The sequence below is a fragment of the Chenopodium quinoa genome, unplaced genomic scaffold, assembly GCF_001683475.1.
Source record: "Chenopodium quinoa cultivar QQ74 unplaced genomic scaffold, ASM168347v1, whole genome shotgun sequence".
Classification (NCBI taxonomy): Eukaryota; Viridiplantae; Streptophyta; class Magnoliopsida; order Caryophyllales; family Amaranthaceae; genus Chenopodium; species Chenopodium quinoa.
In genome coordinates this window covers 4,058,453-4,083,553 of record NW_018743616.1, presented here as the reverse complement: position 1 = coordinate 4,083,553, position 25,101 = coordinate 4,058,453, and the positions used below count along the sequence as shown (strand labels likewise).

The 25,101-nt window shown below is 35.5% G+C and overlaps 1 pseudogene; it reads right to left on the bottom strand.

The window, feature by feature from the left end:
- Window positions 1–753: 753 nt before the first annotated feature.
- LOC110683097 lies at window positions 754–22,980 on the bottom strand (annotated as a pseudogene).
- Between the last annotated feature and the right edge of the window lie 2,121 nt (window positions 22,981–25,101).

The window sequence follows — 25,101 nt, the reverse complement described above, 5'->3', positions numbered from 1 at the left end:
ATTTTATAAGAGAAGGAAATTAGGAAATGAACTGAACTGATTGGAGCTGAACAGAACTGGAAATAAGCAACAGAACAGACCCTTAGTACTTATATTTACAACCTACGCTAGCTTACTTAAATTATCAACAGTATAAGAAATTTGTACCCACCAATTTATGTTTCTTTTTTTATTGTCTGATTACAAATGAAATCAATTTTCCCAAAAATTTATAAAGAAAAATTTAGTCGTCATACTTGTTTGATGCATTACAACGTATAATTTTCAAGCACTAATTTTTTTGTATTTTGTAAAACATACAAATACGTGAATACAGACATACAGTTATGTTTTAAAGTACTACGTATAAAAGTAGAACAGGACATATACGCAATTACACATCATGAACCATACTCAAAAAATAAATCAGTTGACCCATGCAACAGTTATCAGCTTTTTGCACAGCAAAACACAACTTTATCATAGGCTCAAAAATTGCTGAGCAGCTGAAAAAATTTTTGCACTATTTTAAAACTGAAGGAGATAAAACAACTCCATTCCACAATCCAGGAGATTAAACAATAATACAACCCACCCATCAGCTCTCCCTCTACCCTCCTTTCTTCTTTCTTTTTCTTTTTACTGTAAAAACTGACCTTTAACTGTTAAGTAGCTGAAAAGCATAATTACAGAGCTTTTGCTGCCGTTGAAACAAAAAACAAATATATATATATATATATATATATATATATATAATAAAAAAAAAAAATTATACAGAATATGCCCATAATTAAACCATTCTGCATAAATTTGAAGAAAAACAGATCCTAAAACTGGAAATCTACTCTGAAATCAACGAAAAATGCAATCCCTGCCTGTATATGGATAAATTGGATTCCCAAAATGTGGTCTTCTACCAAGTTCTGCTAATTTACAAGCTAACTATCAGCTAGACTTTTGAATTCACGGCAATCTGGAACCAACTTGTGAAGCATAGAGGTTCCCTGGAAACGTACTAATGACCAAAAATTTCTCTTCAACTCACGAATCTGCAGCAATAGTAAGTAATTGTTATTTGATGTCAAAACAGTAGAAGTTTTGGGGGTAAAAATGCAGACATTCAAAAAGTGTTACCTGGTCAAGCGTCATCTTTGTGAAACCAAAACGATCTGTCCATATAGATCCTGCCTCCTCTGCTGCTGGAAGCACTATGGTCTTAACTTTAAGGAACGCCAAGAGTCTCTCGATGCAAGCAAATAGTGTTTGAAAATAACCCTACAAGAAGGTTTGATGAACATTTAAAATGCCTAATCACTTTATCAGGAAATGCCTAACTTGTGAAGGTGAAATACCACCACTTTTTACTGGAGTTGGAAGCAACCAAATAATATATAGTTTATAAGGCAGTTGATAAATTAAGGTGAAATTAAGTTGACAATGTCTCCAGAGATAGCATGTATTAAAGAATAAAGATGAGGATACAGAAGACCCATAGGAGGAGCAAACTTGTAAAAAGTGGGTTAGGATAAATTGTAATAAGAGCCAAGAGTGTAGGATGCAAAAAGTGATGCTTATTATGGTTCACGGCAACCTTATGCTCAAGTGTATCAATAAGAGAAGTTGATTTTTAGAATAATGAAAAAGAGATAAGACATGAGAAACAGGGCCTAATATGCTCAAGTGTATCAATAAGAGAAGTTGATTTTTAGAATAATGAAAAAGTGATAAGACATGAGAAACAGGGCCTAATATGTACCAAGAACAGGGCCCTTGATGATACCACTTCTAAACCGTAATCCAACTTAAGGTTATTCTGACCATTTGATCTAGACCCCCATACCTTCCCTAGTCTCTCATATGTGTTTACTTTAGGCAGCACCAAGGACTTTTTTCTTAAATTTCTCTGACTAGTCTTTACAACTCCCTCAAGCACTTTTCATGCATGCCGAGGCATATTTGACCATCAAAATCTATAATTGTGTACTAGCAACAATTTAATGGTTTAATTAGTAATGCATTACCAAGCGTGGCTGAATAAAACAGATGAAGTATTTTACTTCATTGATACTTTGAAATTTCAAATTTAGTAGGACATTGTGGGGGTAAAGTTAAATATACTTAAACTTGTAGTGTCAACCAGCAACAGATCAATAATAAAATAACCCAAGGGCCTATTCTGATTTACTGAACTCAACTGAACTGATTGGAGCTGAACTAAACTGAAGGGAGCTGAATTGTTTATGAGAGAAGGAAATTAGTAACTGAACTGATCGGAGCTGAGTTGAGCTGAACTAAACTGAAATTAAGCTGAAGAGAACAGGCCCTAAATATAATGGAAGGATATCATTACTAGTGGAGGTGATGCCATATCAAAGGCCACAGAAAATTTAGATAAGTCATTATCTCTCAGTAGACTACTTACTTTGCCATGATTACCACTGCTTGTTGCGACCAACGGGAGCTCTGCAACATCTGGACCAAATATTCGGAATATTCCAGCTGATACAACCACTTCGCTGCACTTAGTGAGGAAAAAAAGTCAAGTTGCCAAAAGGTCACAATTTCATAATGTTTTGAATAGAAAAATGAAGAGAGCTTATTTACTTGGCGGTTAACACAGCACAGTACATCCCTCCGTATTCTTGGCCACCCACATTCCTCCTGTCACAAAGAATTGAATTAAAAAAGCAATCATGTTAGGTTAAGTTATACCCACATAAAGCAGCAATAGGAACTCATTTTAAAAGGGAAAAGTGCCTACCCGTAAACCATTGCAGGTCATAAGGTCATGTCCAGACACTACATCAATGATTGGGGCAAAAGATTCCTGAAGGATGAAGAAAAGAGCTTAGGAACTAAAAAAAAAACTATATATCATTGCCATAATCATATACAATTTGAAAATTTTAAAAAGAAGCAGCCCAAAAATTCCATTTCTTGAAGATAGAATACAATTAATTTTCCATAGTCATATTACACACAAGTACACATATGAAACATAAAGTCAACACAGAACAATATTATTAGAATAATCTAGAAAATTTTAATAAAGGCACCTAAAAGCCTTACATGGAAAAATGCTACAGCCTGCGAGAGCAAAGGTCTAGTTTCAGGAGATGCAATCTTTCCACTGAGAAGTCTCCAGCTTACTTCCAAATCAGATCCACTATCAGAACCAATGTGCATGTTCTTTTTCCGGATGATATCCACAAGAGATTTAGGAAGCTTTTTCAACTCCTCGAACCAGAAGATTCTGCAAAGAAGATTCAACCCTTCTACAATCCATGCTACAAAACCATTTCCCATCCGGCAATTCCTGAACCATGATGACACCATCATCTCAAGCTTGAATCAAATTGCAGATAAGAAAAGGAGGAGATAATTCATAAGATGTGTATGATATTATTGGATGGATGCATACCGTAAGGTCTGCCATATTATGATCCTTTAAGCAACCAACATGAATATTCCTTCTCACACTGACAAGAGAGAATTCAAAATTAATTTTAAACAAACAAACAGCTTGATCAAAGACTAACGAAAAACTCAATAGAAATTGTACAATGGCCTCTACTTCAAAAGCATTCACGATTTTTTATAAGGTAATTCTTTGACATTCAATTATTTGGATGTGAATTTACAAAAGCAGGCATATAAAACATGTCCCACATCCCAAAGCACACTTGTGTACATGTTTACTACCTAGTTTGGGTACCAGGTTCTAACCCCCAACAGTTGCTATTGTTTTTTTCCACACTCACAACCTTTTTCCATCTGAACTGCAATTTACTACTGACTTCTCAATACATGAAAATTACACTCCTCCCTTGTCAATAAAGAAAATATACGCATCAGTCTCTCATATGAAAGCAACAAGGATTGTTACCCTCAATGAATACAAATCAAACAGACTAAATTGCTTCAAGAACTGATCCAGAATCTAATGCATATTCTAACTAATGGGCCTCCTTAACTAACGGGCCTCCTTGACTAAATTGCTTCAAGAATTGATCCAGAATCAAATGCATATCAATCTCTCATATGAGAGTAACAAGAAGTGATATCCTAAATGAAATCAAGTCAGACAATAAATTCAAGAATTAATCCCAGGAGATTTAATGCCTATTATACCTCTAAGAGGTCGTCTAGACTGTGAGCAATGAGCTGTAGCAAATACAGGGATACTTATTGTTAGATTGAAACATCCACCTGGATAAAGCCATAAAGGTAAATCTTTTGGGCTTTTCATTTCCAAAAAACCATTATTGTGACTTTATCTATTCCTCCTCTGGCTATTTTGACTGGTTGTCTGACACCATCTTCATTATTTTCTTTCTCATTTCTTCCTTCCTTTCATCTTTATCCCTCAACCTTCATGGTGATTACAAATTTAGATGTTTTGGTTTCAATTATTTTTCTTTTTTCGCTTTTGTATTTTCAAGGATCATGGATCATGGATCGTCCATGGTTGAAGTCTTTTTAAACCATTACTTTCATCTTTGATGATTTATCATTTCTGAGTTCAAGTTTATCAGCTCCGATTTTATTGTTTTCTTTTTGATGTTGGTTTTTTCGAGAATTCTGATTCTACTAATCAAATTTTGCTTGCATTTCTAAGGGTTCTGAATCTTTCTAAAATTATTTTCCACTTTGTATTCGATATTATATTTTTTGGGCCACACGAAAATGACATTTTCCTTTCGTCTTTCCTTAACGTTGTATGTAAAGCAGTTAAGGAGTTTGTTGCATCACATTTCACTTTGATATTACTCTAATATATCCACTTAGATATTACTCCAATATTTTCCACTTGGATAGTTGGATGTCACATTCCACTTGGACATTACTCTAATATTTTCCACAAGGGTTGCAGCTTTTCATTTGAGACATAGAAACCATGACACCAAATGATTACTCTAATATATATTTCCCTGACATGCCCAACCTATTTCTTAAGAAAAATTACCCCCTATTCCCACATAATAATTCCAACTAATAGACCTCTCTCTCTCTCTCCCCCCCCCCCCCCTGATTCCAACTAATTATTCCACATAAATGGTAGAGGATTCTGCACAAGAAGGCAGCTTTGGCTTCCAACATGAACATTTCTTCAAAACATATACTACCTCTGTTTCACATTATTCACAACGATTAGACATTTTCTACTCTTGTCAAATCGCTGCAAATAATAAGAAACGGAGGTAGCAAATGGGGAGAAGGCAGGTGGGAACGAGCGGAGCGAGAGCATTTTGTTGAACAAATTAGGGACCTAGATTTTGCAGAATTAAAAAATAAAAGGGAAAAAAGTGAGGGGAAAAAAAAAGAGGAGAAAGAGCAGCCATCACATAAGGAAGGCAATGACACACAAGGAGCAGTTGATGGAAGGGCACGAGTCACATGGCAAGCTATGAAGTCAAAGAGGATCTTCAGAGACTCATAGAGTCATCCACTTTCCAAGGGTTTAGGATGCTGAGAAAGTTTGTTTCTTCCCATGGAATATTTCAATAAATTGAAGGATACAATTACGCTATTAGGGAAATTTATGCACAAAACAAAAGAAGCTCGGTTTTGGAATAGATGTATTAAAAAAAAAAATTATATATATACATACATATATATATTAAAATCCAAGACAACCGCCATATGCTACAAGTTTGGTCTCTAAGGAAACTTCTTATCTTCCCTTTGTATATCACAGAAGATCGAAGGATACAAATATACAATTAGGGGATATTACACACAAAATATATATTAACCTTGGACTAAAAATGAAAATACATAGATAAACCCTTGAGAATTGCCACATGCCACCAAGTCCATATGGCCATTTGAGCAAAATCTTGGCCAGAAAGTCATTGTGCATAATTTGAGGGTATTTCACAATTTTATCTTAAAATAAAAACTAAAAGTGAAGAAAAGCTGGCACCCAATTAAACAGACATGCCCAGAATCATAGTATTAATCCCCGACAGCAACACTGCATTGTAAAGGTTGTTATGCATAAAGAGACTGAGATATTAGGCTGCAGGTCTCACAAATGCAAATTGTTCACATGGCCGCAAAAGTAGTAACACCACTGCCATTAAGATCGCATCCGAAATTTAAAGCCAAGATCATACTAAAGATTTTACTCAAACTAAGATTTGCTTGGACCGTTAACAGTAATGGTAAAGGACTATAGGCACAAGATAAAACAATAAAATGAGAAAGATACCTGGTCACAGAGGATAATTGTACGAGGCCCAAATCCTGTCTTGCAAAAGTCAAAACCTCTGCAGCAGATATAGTTCACACAAACTAGTGTTAAATGCACTATAGCATAAATAAGAATGATAAGATCAATTTTTAAAGAGAGCAAAATTAAAGGCATGCATACAAAACAACCCAAAATAATGAAATACAAACAAAATAAGATCCTAATTACAAGCAAATCTCTTCATATCATGAGAAACCATAAATATGGAAGCTTGTTCCTGACATTCAGCTTTAAGTTATGTTCAAAATATTCATTTTGGCCTCAACTTACAGCCAGAACAGGTGTATAGATGCAGAATTGACAAAACCAACTCAACCACACATGCCACTCCTACCACAACTTATCAGGAAATAGCCTCAACAACTAATATTATCAGGTTGACATAGCATTTGTTTGACTCCACAACATCCACCTCCATGTATAACACACATGAAAAGGGATACAAAAAACTAAAAAGTAATCACCATTGACCCTTCTCAAATAAGTTTACTTGTACTTGCAAGTTAGAGATCATTTAAAAACACGGATAGAAATATTGGAAGTACCTGCACAATATGCAGGCACTAACTTCAGATGCAAGGTTGTTGACAATTCGAATGGACTGCTTTGTTATCTGCTCTATAGAATCAACTCCACTAACTCTTCCAGCAGCAAGCGCATTAGCATTATGCGCAACAAATTTCTCCCTTTCAAACATATTCTGACAGTATTTACAATACCATTTTCCACGAGGTATGCTTGGCAAAGATGCACACTCTGCGTTTTAAAAATATATATAAAAGCACAGAACACAACAATTATACAAGTCAAGTCACTGTGGCTAATATCATGACATAAAGGTACTAAACACGTATTTAACTGGTAAAAAAGAAACCGAAAGTCATGAATACTTGACCAGTGATAATTAGGATAAAACAATACACCAACTTATGAAAGGAAGATGAACATCAGTATCACAACATAACAGAACGAAACAAAACCTCTGCCGTGTTTTGAATCAAGTAGTGCATGAAAACAGCCTCTCATTTACCACTGAGGTATAATACAAGTCCACACCTCATCCATATACAAGTGTAATTAAAAAAAAAATAATAATAATAAATTAAAAATTAAAAAAAAAGGCAATGTCCATGATGGATTTATATTAACATCCACAGCAAGGTACCAAGGGTCTTGTTTAAATCAATCGGAAAAAACATGAAATATTCACCCCTTCACAAAACCATGCCAAGAAAAAATCATACCAAGAGAGACAAACACAATAAGAGGCTCTCATTAGGCAATCACATAAACATTATCCATTAGTATAACTGGCTGGCCCATTAATAACTACTTTTTGCATATCTACTTTTTGATGCCATCATGTCCACAAGGTTTTGGATGCATGTACTATCCTTTTAAGTTCTAACTCCTGAGAGTACAAAAATTCAGGAGGAGAGGAGAAAAAAGAGACATTAAAAGGAATAAACTTTCAGAGATAGTAATAATAAATCGTACTCTCGTGATTTCTAAGGGATAATTCCCATGTTTACAAATTCATCAAATCGTTGTAAAAAGTTTTCATCAGTTCATGAAAAAGCTTTGATAACTACAAATGCAAGTAACACATAGCAAAACGAAGATAATCACATCGTTATAATTTTCATTTCTCTACCCACTGTCACATGCCCATATCTTTCATTCTTCCTCTCTCATTACTTCTCTCTCATCAATTCTTCTCAACTTCTTTAAGTGAGATTCTCACTCAGATTTTCACTCAAAACTTCATCAACTTAAGGTAAAACTTTGTTTTTACTCACATCGTTCTTTTTAATGTTCTCTAGTTTTATTTTTGGGACTAGGCTTTGTTGTTGATGTTGTTGTTGTTGATGTTTAGTTTTATTTTAGTTGTTGCTCCTTAATTGAAAAATCTGTGTTGTTTGAATATATTGATTTTGTCAATTTCTTAAACGTTTACATTTATTTGTCCTTTTTTCTTTCTCTGATTTTGTGTCCTTGTTTTTCTATTGATTGATGTCTAATTTTCCTTTCATCCTAATTTGTTTTTTTCCCCTCTGTTTATTCTAATTTTTGTTTTGCAGACATGCAAGTTGAGAGCTTTTTCATGGTTTAAAAATTTATGCATTAGACATTTTATATTGATCATATTTTGCTACATATTTTGAAAATGTAACTTCACATTTCATCTAAAATTGTACTTTGTAGATTCCAGTTTAATATAAATATCAAATATAACCATATTAAATTTATAATTTTTTGTCGAATGAACATAATGGGATGACAAATTTGAGTAAAAATCATAATTATTGCCTTAATTTTTTTTATATTAAAATAAACACAGTTAATAAAATCAGGTCAAAGCAGGTTGCTATCAGGTTGACCTGAACCAGAACAAATCAGATCTTGGTCAGGGATTCTGACCCGAAAAGTTAAGACAGGTCAGGTTAAAGTTGGGGATTTTTGACCCAAACCCGAAGTGACCCGAACCTGAAAGTGACCCTATCCGACCCAATTGCCACCCCTTTCTTCTTGATCACTTACAAATTGCTTGAATTTCAGATAGTCAAATGAACTCCATTACATAAAGAACATTTATTATTAACAGAATCCTTAAGAAAAGAAGGAAAAAAAAAAAGCACTGGCTTTCATCCCTCAAGGCCCAAGGTAAAAAAAGTACATGTAGGACATAGCTTACCCGTATGAAAAGCTCTTGGACATCCATCGCAAAGAAGAAGATTCCCACCATCAGCACAAATAGAGCACAGGTCATCATTGTACTTGGCAGAATGCCGACGATCTTTTATTAGGGTTACCGATAACTCATGCAGAGAGACCCCATTAGATGTGTATATATAGCAATACCTATCATCATTCACAAGGATGAAGGGTTCAACAAAAACACATTACTCCAAATGAGAAGCCACAAAATGCTATAATGAAAACTTACGGTTTTCTGCGTGAAGCACAACCAGCATGTGCCTCAAATTGCGAAGCACTAACCTGAATAATATTTCATGTCAAAAAACAAGCTTCAAAAAGAAAATGACAGTATTTAAGGTCAAATTAAAGACAGACAACGCACCACCGTATCACAGCAATTACAAAGAATTCCAGAACCCTTTTTGGAGCCCTCCAGTAATTTCTGCACAATTTATACAAAAAAAAAAAAAAAAAAGGATTATATACATATAAACTTAAAAAGATTGCAACAATATTCGGAAGTCTAAAACTGATCCCTATTTACACTAACCTGTCCTCTAGCATAATAGCCAAGCACAGTTCCATCAGGCAATACATCATCTTCAAAAACCAACTTATGCAGCCGAAGGTCTCTGAACATAAAAGTCAAATGAACAACAAAAAAGAATAATCAGCGCATGAAAAAAAAAAAAACATAAAACATCACAGTTAAGCTCATATAGACATAGCTGCTCGTGATATAAAGAGATGTGACACTTGCTCATACAAAACATCAAGCATGGTAGTTCTAATTGAGACCTACACCAAAATGTATTAGCAAGAAAAAGGAGAGGAAACATACTTTCTTGTAATTTTCCCACTGGTTTTCTTCTCTGAAGATTTAAGAGCGGTGGGAGTTTTAGAAGGCTTGGGTGTCAGAACTTCTTCTCTTAACCTAAACAAACAAGATAAAAAAAATATTAAGTCAAAATCAATCAAAACCCTGCAGGGATGATTTCACTTACCCTTGAAGGGAATTCAAACATGTACCTTGTTTTAACTTTTGCACAAGCATTTCCAGGTGAAGGCTTCGGAGACAAGGCCAGTTTAGATGACCTAATTTGACAAATTAGATGAGATCCATGCTATTAAGGGAAACAAATCAAATCATACACCAAGACTTACTGTAATATGAGTTAATCACACCGATAAACAATTTTAAAGAATCAGATCCAAACAATTACTTCAAATTGATACAACAAACCATAATCATAGACATCATAGCAAAATGTATGAATTTTTTTAAAGATGCAAATTTGGAATAAAGCTGAATGTATGATCCATACCTTCTCTTCAATTTCTTGTGATCCTTTGTTCCTGCGGATTTTCCCACCACGGGACTGACACAAGTCTTTGGAGACATAGATGAATCTTGTGCACTGCAATGATAAACAAATACAATGATTAATGTAATTTCTTTCATGTTTCAGGGAAACACTTAAAGCTATGATGAAAATCACATTGTACCCAAGAATAAACCTAGACAGCAGAATTCTTACCTTGCCATAGCTAACTAACCACACTTTTCCAACAAATAGGGAGATTAAGTATTACAAAGAAATAGAGATACTTATGCTGATTATGAAAACCTAGATTGAGGAACAAGAAAAGGGGCTGACAGAAAATCTGAGTAATGAATAATTTTATGAGCCCACTAAGTTAGACAAGAGTAAGCAACACTAGATAACTACAAAAGGCCCAAAAGTTAAAATATGCAAGCCAAGCCCAATTGGAGGTTTATTTTCTTGGTGAAAATGATCATATTGGGACAGAACCTTTGTTTCATTCAACCACTCTGTAAAGAATCAAATAGTCGATGCAAAAGCAATTAATATTAAAGCACTTTACACCTTTCTCATCCAAAGACCCAGCCAATCATATTCTTTTCAGCAATGACTCAGAATAAGATATGTAACTGTGATGGTGCAAAAGAAACTAAATACTTATATGCTATGTTACTCGGACTCTTTCATTTACCTCACGTGTCCGTGTCGACACGACACGTGTCGGACACCGACACTTGGACACTTAACTAAAAACACAATTTTTTCCAAGAAAATGGACGAGTCCGATGCTTGGACACCCGTGTCTAATTTGACACTTCATCCGAGTCCAAGTAACATAGCTTATATGAAAAGCGCTACTTAACAAAATTTTCCATGCAGCAAAAGCACTAGCCAACCTATTTCGCAAGCTGACATCAGCCATAGCAATAGCTTATCAACCTTCCTAGTACCTGCGCTTCTATTATAGGAAAAGACCCACTATTTTTTTATTTATTTCTATGCTGAGACCACTTTATTACTATTACGTATTTTCTAATATAAAGTTAAATACTAATATACTCACTCACATCTCTCAAAAAGCAAAGACCCACTTCCCGCCAACTATAATAAAGAATTTTTAGAAATACTCCACTACCAACTTGCACACAATACAATAAGAAAGCCAACTGTTTTGGGTAAAATCTTGCACTGGTCAAACTGATTTAATTGTTCCAGGATAGAGGTAGTGATTTTTCATTCAACTGCTTTTGTATGTTATAATTGAGATGCATAAAGATCTTGGTTTTAAAAAGCGCGCCTCGGCGCGGCGTGCCTCACTCCCAGGCTCTAAGAAATGGGCTTTAGCTAGGCAAGGCTCAGTCACCTATGGAAGGCGCGCGCCTCGTGCGCCTCAAAGCGCCTTTGGTAAGGTGCGCCTTCGCGCCTCAAGGAAAATAACTAAGATATAAGTTATAAATTGAAAAATGATGGAAACTTTTTCAAATTTACACTACCTTAGCTTTACATATATTATTATTTAATTTATTATGAATCTTTTTAATTGGTATTTAGTACAATCAAAGTAAAAAATAATTTGAAATAAATATGTAAATACATGCGCCTTGCATACAAAAGGCGCGCACCTTCGCCTTGCGCCTCGCTCCTAGGCTGCAAGGACCATTTGCGCCTTGCGCCTTTTAATACTAAGATAAAGATACAAAATCTTACAAGCAAAGGACAACAGTTTCAGACAAATCAGGTTTCTTTCAGTACGTATTGAAATTCATTTCATCCCCAAATTCAGTATCATAGATTCCAGGAATAGAGGACAAACTTCTACTTTTTCCTTATGGTGGATAGTAGTCAGCTTCATTTTCTCAGAATCTACAATGTTGGTCAGCATTTCATTGATAGAACTAGCCAGAACTGAACCCAGTATGAACTGCAGGTCTTCCTTGGAGTTAAAAGTGTACGTCTGTTGGTTAAATAAATGCAGAGAAGAAAAACGTTGCATAGGCTAGGTAGACTAATTAAGGGGATGGGTTCGGTAGAAAACTGAATTGAGTAATCACATCCTGTGTAGATTTGTTTGCTATGAAGATTAGGTTCAACAAATAGAGTTGCGGTTCCTGTCAACTGAAGAGCTGAAAAATGGGAGTTGAAATATAGGGTTGGGTGTTCGGGTCTAAAATTAGGATAATCAGACATAAGATATGTCTCATAAAAAGATAGAAAAATATAATCCAGAGAGGAATTAACAAGTATTGGGTAAGCTATTGCTGGGCTTGACATCACCATCATACAATCTTTTAGAGAGGCTTTTTCTCTCCCAAAGTGTAAAAGGAAACACTCAATAATAACAATCGTCAAGATTTCTTTTTCACTGATCACCTCTTTATATAGCATTTCTCTATCCGACTGACTCCCTTCCTATTTAAGCTAATTCTGACGGCTAATTACGCTACATTACTTTTCCAAAATAGGCCAGTCAATCACATACAACAAATTGACTCTGCACTCGCATCCTCTTTTCTTGCCTACTATTTTCAAAATTGATGACAATATGTTTTTCAATTTCCATGACTACATCTTAAAAGTCTTGACCAATTAAGAGTAAGGCTAGATGCATTTAGAGCACTCTAGAGTCTGAACCCTGACAATGGCAACAGAGATTTTGGTTTGTAGTTGTGTTTTGTCCAAAGGTGATCAAGTAACCATGCGGAAAGCTGAAAAAAGTCAGAAGGTAACACATACTTTTTTACTATTTTCTCACACATATTTGTTTCTGAAATTCTTCCCATCCTTGAACTGCTGCGTAATTTTGGCGTAAGAGAAGCACCTGCTGATCTGTAAACACCAAAGAAACAAACAAATGTGAGGTTACAGGCCATTATGGACTTATGGTAACATATGTACACATTCATACTGCATCAAAATATGCAACCCACTGAAAATTAAAAGGTAAATAAAATAAAGAAAGCATAAGCTGAACAAAAGAAAACTTAGGAATAAATGTAAAGTACGAACTTTTTCACTAATTTTGCTCGACTTCTGCCTTGAAGCATTTCAGAAGGCAAATCAGCCTGAGAAGTGTGCAACTTTGGAGTAAGAATTGCTTCACCTGAGCTGGATTTACCATAAAATTATCCAACATTATGGTAAACATAACTAAATGAGTAATATGGACAATTAACAGCAAATATAAAATGTACATGTAAAACTACCTGCGATCATTAACTAGCAGAAAAAGAAGAGGCACCAACTAAAAGGTCAGGTACAAGCTGACTACAAGAAAATATCACAAAAAGATAAAACTAGGGATACTAACTTTTCAATTGAATTTTTAGGGCTGATATCTTGAGCGTTGTCACATGCTGAAGTAGATTGGGAAGGAAAAACAAACTTTGATGACCTAAAAAAGTTAAAAAGGAGAACACATATAATCAGTAGATGCAACAGCAGCAGGAACAGCAACAACAACAAAAGTGCTTTTTGGCATTTAAAGCCCTATTGCCAAATTGACATCATCAAAATTTCATGTAATATTAAAAGATCCTAGAAGGTACACAACAAAACTTCGCCCACAAAATTCTATAGGATAACAGCCTCCAATGTGTATAGTTAAAGATTCAATTCCGTCTAAGTCCTTTGCCCTTTGTGGCTCTACGCACACACACACATATTTTTTTTAAAAAAAAAAGTGTACCCTACCAACTTGGATGTCTAGGAACATATCATTATATACATCAGAATATATTACAAAACATGTCAGAAAATAAAATGGAAATTGGCAAATCATACAGATAAAACCAAATATAACGATCCCAGATTTCTTGCTGCTTTATGATTAGCAAGGAATTTGAGATAACCGCTTAAAGCAGGGTTCATGATACACTAACAGCATACAACCCATGCAGTCAAAGTTCGTGTTTCACACTATAGACTGAAATGTAGAGTCAAAACTCAGCAGCCTCTCTTGCAAGGAGAGAGGAGAGACTACTACTAAATATTGGGTGCCAGAAATCCCAAGATCCCCACTGAAAAATAAAAAATTATACAAGTAAATATTTTTCATAAACATATTTAGTAGTCACTCTCTCTCTCTCTCTCTAAAAATATAAATATTTTCTAAAAAGGGAGAAGTTTTCACCCACTTTAGGACATACCACAGGACCAGCTAGGCCTTTTTTCACTTTATATTTCACAGGTATTAAAAAACACTTCCTCTGCTTCACTAAAATAGCAACACATGCTTCTGGTAAATTAATATAGGCAAGGGGAGAGAGACAAAACAATCCATAGATAAAGAGGGGAGGAGAGGAGAGAAATGTTAGGGTTGAGTCATTGTGAGTGCATAGCAAAAGTCAAGATGTAAACATTGAGAAAAATAAATGGAGAAGGAAGGAAAGAAAAGAAATAAGCAGGATATGAAACTTAACGTGGTAAAAATTCTCAAATAGAGGCAAAACATACACAAATAACAAGCACCCAAATGTCCACTATCTAATGTAGGATAGTACAAGTACACAAAATTATCAGGCTTGAATTACACAATTATGGCTCTCACTGTTGTTGGGAAAAACTCACAACAAAGTAGTGAATAGGGAGATTGTGTCCCCACACACGGAGTGTCTAGGAGGATGAAACATTAAAGATCATATTGGTGGATCACTCCCAAATTATTTCCCTAACACCAATATATATAAATGACATAAGTTGACAAGTGTAGCTTCATGAAATTGAATTAATGAAAATTTGTAAAATTTCATCATTAGATACCTTCTAAGTTTGCGAATCTAGAGGAATCATAAACCTTTCCAATAAGTGCATTACTAAGGCTATGTTTAATTCACCTTTTTTTTTTAACTTATCCAGTCTAATTTGATTGCCTCGTTTAACAAAACTTTAACCTAATATGTACGCTAACTTGCAAATAAAACAATAAGGTCTAATGCTCTCAAATTTTTTCCTGATGTAATCTGAAACAAGTAATAAGGTACTTAAATAAGGTGAGCTAAACATAACCCAAGCAAGATATTTCTAAAGAATGGCATATGCTCATAATTCAAAATAAACCATTAACAATAAAAGTGGTCTTATTAGGGTTGTCAAAAGCTGACACGACACAATAACACGACACGAACCCGACACGAAATAAGCGGCTTTGGGTCAAGAAGTCTCGACCCGTTTACATAATTGGGTCGACACGAACACGACACGAAATTAAACGGGTTAGGTTTGGGTTGAAATTTCCAACCTGAAATCGACACGCATAACCCTATTATATAAGTGGGTTGAATGACAATCCATCAGCCCGAACCCTACACGTTTAATCTATTTACTTGAGTAGTAAAAAAAACTGAATTTTTTTATTCAAAACTAGTAATTTTGTAAATTACCTTAACACCATTTATACATTTTGGTAAATTTTTGGCGGTTAATTTGGCGAAAAAATTATATATTTCATCTTTTGTAAATTAAAATTTAATTTGGCGGTTAATTTGAGACAATTCTTATGTATGGTTCAATTGTTAAAACTACTAGCTTTAAACCCTTGTGGTATCTTTTGCATAAACTACTAGGTTTGGGTCAAGGATTTTCAACCCATTTAATAAACGGGTAAGGTTTGGGTCAAGGATTTTTCAACCCGTTTAACATCGACACGAACACAAACCCGACACGACACGACCCATTTGATAGCCCTAGGCCTTATGAAATTTAGGCCACACAAAACCTAGCAAGAGAGTATTGTGGGCCAATTATAGGTAAATTTAATAATTTTAGTTCTAAAAATTTACAAAAAAAAAAGAAAAATGTTACCTTTTTTTCAAAACACCTAAAGTAGTAAGTGTTCCAATTATTAGGAAATGATGGTAGTATAACAACATCATGATTGATCCCCCCTTAAAAGAGGCTAGGTAGTAGGTAGAATATAACAAATGTAAATAGAAAATAGACAATCATACCTTTAAACAAATGAAGTTAACATGATTCCATCGAAAAAATCAAGATATGCCTAGCATGCTTAAGATGAACACAAAGATACCAACATAGTTAATCAAGGAGAACCTTAACATAGGTTTAACCTAGAACTAGTTTACTTTAAGAGATTAACATCGAAAGTTTCATGGTTTGGTGGTTTAGATTTTAATGTTATAATCTTGACATCACGAGATCAAATCTAGTAAGGACCATTTATAATATATTTAATTGAATGTGGATGACAAGGATTAAGATTCCCAATGGAAGAGTGACTCATGACATCTAAAGTCCTAAACTTGTTGAGGAAGCAAATCGAAGACAAGGTCAAACTACACAAGATCAGGGAAAACAATAAAGGAAAATGAGCTTCGACTAATCAATCACTTGCTAGCAAAATTGAAATTCACACCTTCATGTATGGTTCTTCTTAAGCCTCATAAGGGAGACTTAAACCTCTAAATGGTCTCAAAAGGTGAATAAGACTCAATCCATCCCTCCAAATATGCTACCAAGCTTCCTAAGAATCCAACATAAAAAAATACCAATATAACTCTTCAATACATAGGAAAAATTAATTTCTCTACCCTAATCAGTAACAGCTTTTTTTATTGCTAATCCCCAATACAATTTGATGAACCACATATTCCTCCAGTGATATCAATCAATCAAAGCATTAATCTCATAAGAGGGTCGGCCACATAAACCAAATTTGATTATTCCATGTAGACATCGACAAAAATCTTCCTCCTCCATCCCTTATGATCCAATGCCTCATCCTCATACAAATCCATGTACTTCATATCCCTCTTTACTCCTTCCAACCAAGTCATTTTCGGTCTCCCTCTCCCCGGTTTAACCCCGTCGTTGCCTCGTTTAACCCCACCGTGGTCCTACTCTTCCAATCTTTGTACCGGTGCACCCTTGGGTCTCTGTCTTACATGTTCAAACCAACGCAGGCAATTTTCCTTAGTTTGTCTCCAATGCCTGCCACACCTACTTTCTTTCTTGCGAATAACCTCATTTCTAATTCAACTTAACATGCGCATTTCTGTAACCTCCAACTTTTTAATGTGCTCCTTTTTAGAAGCACGACATTTTGTACCATAAAGACACGGGACTGTCTTCAAAGCCACACTAATCAGAAACATACAAAGCAACTACCTTGGGGAACAGATACAAATCAAGGTTTTAGATTTCCACAATATAACAATTATTTAGCATATCTTTGGACCAAATCACATTTCCAGTATTCAACACATACACTTGAGGAGAAAAACCAAAGAACATAACAGTAAAGAGTTCATGGACCAGGCATACTTACATATATATCTATAAATAAAGGCAATAAAGATTGAGATGCTGAACTTGCCTAAAAGAGACCAGCAGCATCAAAAAGCTAGGAGCCTAGGACAGAATGGTGGGTTGACTATTTACAGAAGAGATTGATAACCCCTAAACTACAGAGATGGAAAAAAGGAAAGAAATAAAATGATAACTATAAGGGGCCCTTTGGTTGGGGTATTCAACAAACAGAAAGGGAATCAACTACCATAAATCCCTATCCAATCATTCCCTTTACCCCTCCCATTACCCTATTTTCCTATATTTTCATTCCCCACCCACCGGCCCCCACGGAATCACTCTAACCCCCAAACTCGACCGACACCACTGCCAACCACTACCTAGCCACCAAAAAATCGCCTAACACAGACACCACCAACCACCCTAATGCACCGAAAAACAAACCATCTTTCCCCAATCTACCTAACTTCAATTGAAATAACCCTCACCCACCATGTACACCACCCATTACCCACGAAAATAACCATACCCACCACGAAAACCACCGCAAAAACCACCCAAAAAACCATGACCATCTCAATAATAACCATAACAACCCTCAAACACCCAAACAAAACAACACATAACACTCTAAAAACAAACTACCAACTAGATCTACCAAAAGATTACTTAAAAAAGAGAGCGATGACATTGACATATACCAATCTAGTTGGTTCGGGGGTAGACGATGGAAGGGTGGCAGTGTTGCAGGGAAAGGGGAGTGTGGTCGCCGTTAGGGAGGATGGGGGCCGACGAAGGAGGGTGGGGAGCTCGGCGGCGCCGGAGGGGAGGGGGGCTGGAGTTGGTTGTTGGTTGTGTATTTTGAAACTTGATTCCATTCTTTTGAAGTAAAACAATTCTCCCTCTTTCTCTTTCTTTTAGCCATTCCCTTTTCCCTTTGCGAACCAAACGGCCTCTAAAAGTTATGGTCACTCCATTTTCCAAACCGTCATTGAATTAACAAATAATGAACTGAACAAAGGGGAGGCATATGAGCCCACCATCTTCCTAGTAAGATGAATCAATAGACTTCTATTTTGGTCTAGGATGCACGGACTCGGGTACGGGTGTTGAACTCGAGTATGGGTCTAAGTGTCGGACTTGGAAAATTCTAAAATTAAGGATCCAGGGACACGTTTTTAAAGAGTCCAAATTTTAGATTTGGACTCGGGGACACGGAAATAAATTTTTTGTTTAGTAATGTACCTGGGCAGAAAAAAAAAAACACGGTAAGAAAGAAAAGTCAAAGTATATTTATTGTTCAAAGTAAAATAAAGATAAAAGAAAAGGGAAAAAAGAGAAGGTAAACCTGGTAAAGAGGAGTTAGAGGACACGTGATTATATCCCCACCTAAAAAGTAACTACTTTTCCCCACCTACCCCCACCTCCACAATTAAAAAAAAAAAAGGAAACAGAAATTGCAACTTGAAAATGTCGAAGAACTAAAACAACCCAGCCTCCCGTCGCCGGCTAAGAAAGCCGGCAACTTCTTTGTGCCGACCTGCTCGTCTTTCCCTTCCGATCAAAAGCCTTAAGATTTTGATTCTTGTTTTGGTGAATCCAACCTTCTATTTTAGATCTAGGGTTTAAGACTGAGGAGTCCACTTTTTCTCCCGGGTCGCGTCGTGATATGGTGGGGTGGTTGGCCGAGTCCGAGCTTCGCAGATTTTGGTTGAAACGAAAGAAAATTAAACCATTTTGCAAAAAATGAGGTAATTTTACAAGAAAAAGATGGCTCATATTCTACTAAATTATGAAATCCATAAACTTTTGAAAGAATTCGGACGTACCAAACATGTCAATATTAGTAATGATGGTCCGCACTTGCCTCTTTATAAATGAATAGATCCACGGAACACGAATCGAATAGGATAAAGAGTTTATCAATTATTTTTTTTTTATTTTTTTTTCAGAAGACGATATATTTTGGATATAGAAACTTGAAAAAAGTGCTCACCCTACAGAAATTGTTTATGATATATTAAAGAGGGCAGAGTATCTTGTAGAATTCAACTAAACACTACAATGTGATAGTAAGTTTGCTAGAGTATCTTGGAAAGGAAGCAGGCAATGAGTTTGTTATATAAATAACAGAAGATTAGGGTGAGATAATTACATTGAATATTAATAGAGTATTTTGGGTTAACTTAGCTTTGCCAAATTGTGAGAGAATCCACCTCTCGAAAGTATCTTCTTCACCCCTAATTTCTGCCATTAATGATGCCTAAGTTATACTAATTCATAGTAAAACAAGCCCAATAGGTAATGTAATCCAGTCAATATACAGCAGTTTGCCCAGCAAAGTGCCAAAGAGTTACCATGAGTAGTTCACCCAAGTCCATGATCCATTGCCACACTATAATCGAAGTCCAAGTCCTTAAGGTAAGGGTACAAGGGAGTTGAATGAAATGCAAGGCCCACAACTCACACTCATCTCACTTCTTAGGAAAATGGTCTACATTGATATGCCCAAGAATTAAGTGTTATACTATTACTCATAACAAAACATGTATGACAAAATTAAAGGAGCAAGTATGATGAATGTTTCAAAATCGAAAAAACGTAAAGGAGCATGGTAATAGGAAAAGAAACATGACTTGTAAGCATAAAACTTTTGAAAATACAACTCTTCATAGTTCGAACAAGCATGATGTCCATTAGAGCCTATATGCAGGTTAAACTATCAAACTCAGACTTCAAACACATGATGTCCATTAGAGCCTATATGCAGGTTAAACTATCAAACACAGTAATCCCACTCATGCTCTCCAATTTAACGGACAAATTATTATTCCAAACTCAAAGATCTTAGCCTAAAAAGAGATTTTATAAGTAATGCAAAAACGAGCAGAGTAAAAAAAAATATAAGGTGCATAATTTGAGCAACTAAGAGAACAGAAGAGAATTGTCAAGCTTCAAAATCAGACCTATACCGTTTACGAGTTGAGTACACTGGGCCAACCGAGGACAGATTCAACATAACACATTTGCTGCAGACTGGCTCTGAGCTTTCAGCGTCCATGGAGGAAAATGGCTCTAAAACAAAAAAAAAAGCCGGGTCAAAGGACATAGCAACATGAGATATGCATTTTGAAATTCACAATTGATACATCTTAATAAAGCCAGAAAAGGGTAGTAACTCACCTTTGCAATTCTGACAAACTATAAGTTTCTTTTCAGGCAAAGGACCAATAGCATTTTGAATTGTGGCTTCTAATGTACTAAGACGAGTGCTCTTGCATGCTTTTAGTATATGAATTAAACTTCTCCCGTTCTCAAGATATATGTATTGTACCGCCCGTTTATACTTGTTACAAGCATGAATCTCAAACAGAGAAGGGGGGATAACCTACAAGATTAAATTAACATAAGCAAAGAATTGACATTATGTTACTGATAATGGTAAATGCCTCAACTGCCAATACTCACTTTGCATCCTTTGCACAATCCGCAAGAACATAGTATGCCAATACCTCTAATTCTTCCATTAAGCTTCAAACCCTATAATGAAAAATCTAAATCTATGAGCATTTAGTTTCCATATATATTTGAGGAAATAGCTAAAAAGGAATGAAAGCAGACGACTTCTACTAAATGAACATTAAAACAATCATTCCACATCAGTGAAATATCCATATTCTATATATACGAATAGCAGGAAAGGTAAGTTAATGTTATAATACCTTGCCGCCATCATAATAAACCGGACATCCCTCTAATAAACCTGTGGCAAGAAGCTCCTGAACATTGCTTGGGACTTTTCCCTGGGATATCTGCTTCGACATTTTCATCTCCAGTTTTCTCCTCGGAACTGCTGAGCTAGGCTCTTCACTATCTTTGCCAGCATCACACTCTGCATTCTCACTACTCTTGACAGGCACCACCGTTCCTATATCTACAGTGACAACCGCCATTTCTGTATCTAGAGTAGCAGGTACCGCCTTTTCCCTATCACTATCATCCACTTTAGGCTTCGAAGCTGAGCGAGTAACCCTTCTTGAATACTTCTCTATTAATGAATTCTTTACTACCCCATTACTCTCACTCCTTGAGGCTTCAGAAAACACCACTATATCCTTACAAACTTCTCCATTACCCTCATACATTACTCCCTTCGAATTTCCCTCGCTTTGATCAACATAATCATTCCCTTTTGCCACGATATCCTCCTTAGATTTCAATGCTGATCGCGTAAACCGCCTTGGATATCTCTCAAGAGAGGATTTCTTGGCTTTACCATTAGCATTCAATGGAGATTTCGTCCAATCTCCTTCCAACACTTCCTCAACTTCAATAATACCACCATTAGCATGCACCCCATTAACAACTGCATCCTGATAATCTATCTTAATAGCTACCAAATTCTGCTCCTCAAATAGCTCCCCATTCACCTCCACATCATCACACACTTCATTCTTCATCACACCATCACCATCCCCATCACCATCACCATTTACAGAGCTCCCATTAACACCCTTTTCCTCGACCTCCATCGACGAAACTTCATCCACATTCTTAACCTCCTCATCACACACTAACTTCACAACTTCACTATCCACCCCAACTGCCACACCAATATCTCCCTCCTGCACTCCAATTTTCTCCTCCGGTTTCGGATCATGAGCTCCATTTTGATCTCCTACACCTCCACTCGCCTCCGAAACCTCGACCGCACCATTATCACCACCACCATTACTCAACACCTCCGATTTTCGAGCTCGAATCGTCGACCTTTTCACTCTCTTATACACTAAATTCTCAGAAACTGGACTCGAACCACCAACAGAAAGCCGCTTACTCGAACGAGTAGTTCTCCCAATCACTGGAGACTGCATCTCCAATGCCGCTAACTCACGCTTCATTTCTCCAAATTCAAAACATCAATCCACAATAAATTTCTTCAGCTTTTCATCGATTCATACTATTTTATCGACATTTACAATAGTTACAACACAAATCGCAAATCCAAAAAATCAAAAACCCTATATTTCTCAATTTTTTTCCAAAATATATCGTAAAATCCAGATTTTTTTGTTTTTCAAAAAATTTAAACCATGATATAGGAAATGAAAGTGATGAAAAGTTTGAATATGGTTAACGAAGATCTGAAATCAGAGGAGAGAGATAGAAGAAGATCTTGAATATTTGGCGAAAAAATTATCTTTGAATTTTGAAGAAAAAAGCAACGAGGAAAGAGAAAATTTTCTGGAAGGAAGAAGAGGGCCAATGGCAGGTTTTTCAGAAATATTATTTTTTTTTTAGGGAAAATTTTACTTTTTTTTTAATTTTAAAAGAAAATAAATAAATAAAATGAAGAAGGAAGAACCGCTTTAAATATATCAATTTTTTTTTAGGAAAAATATTTCAGTGTATATACTCGTATATAACTAGATTAACCCCGATTTTTTAAATAAGAATTGAATCAGCGCATTTCTGGTGCGGCTGGCCGCTCTATCAAGCACCCTTTCCTATTACTCCATTATTTATAAAGCAAGGAAGCTTTTACGGGAGATTAGTTTTTAAGATTAGGTAGTTTTAGGGCCTGTTCTCATTGACTAAACTCAACTGAACTAAAATGAACTAAACTTATTAGAGATAAAATGAACTAAACCGAACTGAAATGAATATTTTATGAGAGAAGGAAAGTGAGACGATGGGGGATAAGCTTCATCGTCGAGAGGGAAACAGCCCGGATCACCAGCTGCTTAACTGAATTGAACTGAACTAAATTGAACTGAATTGAATATTTTATAAGAGAAGGAAATTAGGTGCTGAACTGAACTGAACTTATTAGAACTGAGCTGAACTGAACTGAATTGAAAATAATCGTATGAGAACAGGCTCTTAGTTTTAGTTTAGTTTTAAGTTTTGCTCATATACTTTTATTTTGTTTTAGTATTGGTGACTTTTAGTTATTAGTTTCATATTACTGTTTTTATTAGCTTTCTTTATTATTGTTTTCATGTTAGTTTTATAATTAATGTTTTTAATCATGCTTTCTTTAATTGTTTTAATTAGCGTAGATTTAATTATGTGCGAGTAGTTTAATTCTAGGGTTCTTAGAGGATCCATAATTAATATGAAGGGACGATTTATTATTATTGATTAATGATATTGCATGATAATTTCTTATTAATTGTTTTAATTCTTTACAATTGGATTATGAATCGAGGAGATGTGATTTGATTGTAAAAGTATAGCAATATTGAATTGATGAATCGAGCAGATGTTAATTTGATATTAAAGGCTATTTTCAATAAGAACTTAAATCTAGTAAATTTCGAGAGCCTATTAGATCTATGTTGATTAATAAATTGTGAGAGTTTGTTAATCATGTTTTGTTTGCAATATTAATTATTGATAGTTATGTGTTATCCCGGAGTATTAATTATTGGTGAACCTGTGACCCTAGGCTTTTATTATTGATTTCTCTCTATTTATTCTTCTTAGTTTAATTCCCTTAAAAATAATTTAGTTACTCAATAGTTTATATTATATTAATTAATTAGGAATAGAAAGACTTATTTCCCTGTGGATTCGACCCTAGCTACTTCCCTATCTACTTTAGTTAGAGGACTTAGGTAATAATTTTGATTAAGTGATACAACTTTAGCCTATCAATGTTCTTGTATTGTGCCCAAAACATCCACAATTTTGGCATTTGACTGTCCTTGACCTTTTTCCCGGTTCTATCTCTCCTTCTTCTCTCTTTCAATTCCTACTAGGCCTGTCAACCCCTCTCTTCATTTTTGGAGGCAATACAAGCCGAGGCGAGTCATCTTCTGGCAATTATTCTGTATTAGGAATGGGGTTGATATGAACACTGTAGGTCTGTCTATGAGTTTTCATTGAAAACCAGGAACTGACATAGTCATGGGGGTCTAATTTTGCATCTATTAGTGCTCTTATTGCATGCCTGCAGGGTATCCCTGATAATTGCCTAGCCCCATAAGAACATATCTTGTTGTTAAGGCTCATAGGGAACTAAGACTTTCCTTTCATGGATCTCATATTCTCTTGGTTTTGACTTGAAAGCCTTAAATGATGAGCTTGCCCTGCCAATTTCCTTAACCATCTTTGCAAATTTAGGGCAGATATCATCTTCTTTTAATTTTATCCATTTTCAAGCCTGGCTACAATCCTAACCATACACACCCTTCTTATCCCTACAATTTGCAAACATTAAATTAAAGTTATCTTTTCCTACTGAGCTAGTTAAAATGACAAAAAAAAAAAAAAGTATTTCATACCTTCAAGCAATGTTAAAACTGGTGTACACCTGTCAACTCCTAGAGTGGAGTTGAAGCTTTCCACAAAGTTAGAAGTGTTAGCATCATTACAAACATTTGGGTCAAACTTGTGCTTACTCCATTTGGATTGTTCTCCCAAATCTGCAAACCATTTCATCACATCTTCCCCATCTTCCTTCTTCAACCTTTCCATAGCCTTTCTAAAAGTGAATGCATTTGTGGCATTACAAGCCCTCCAAAACAGTATATTTATCAAACCGCCAAGAAACACTTTAATTCTTGTAATTCC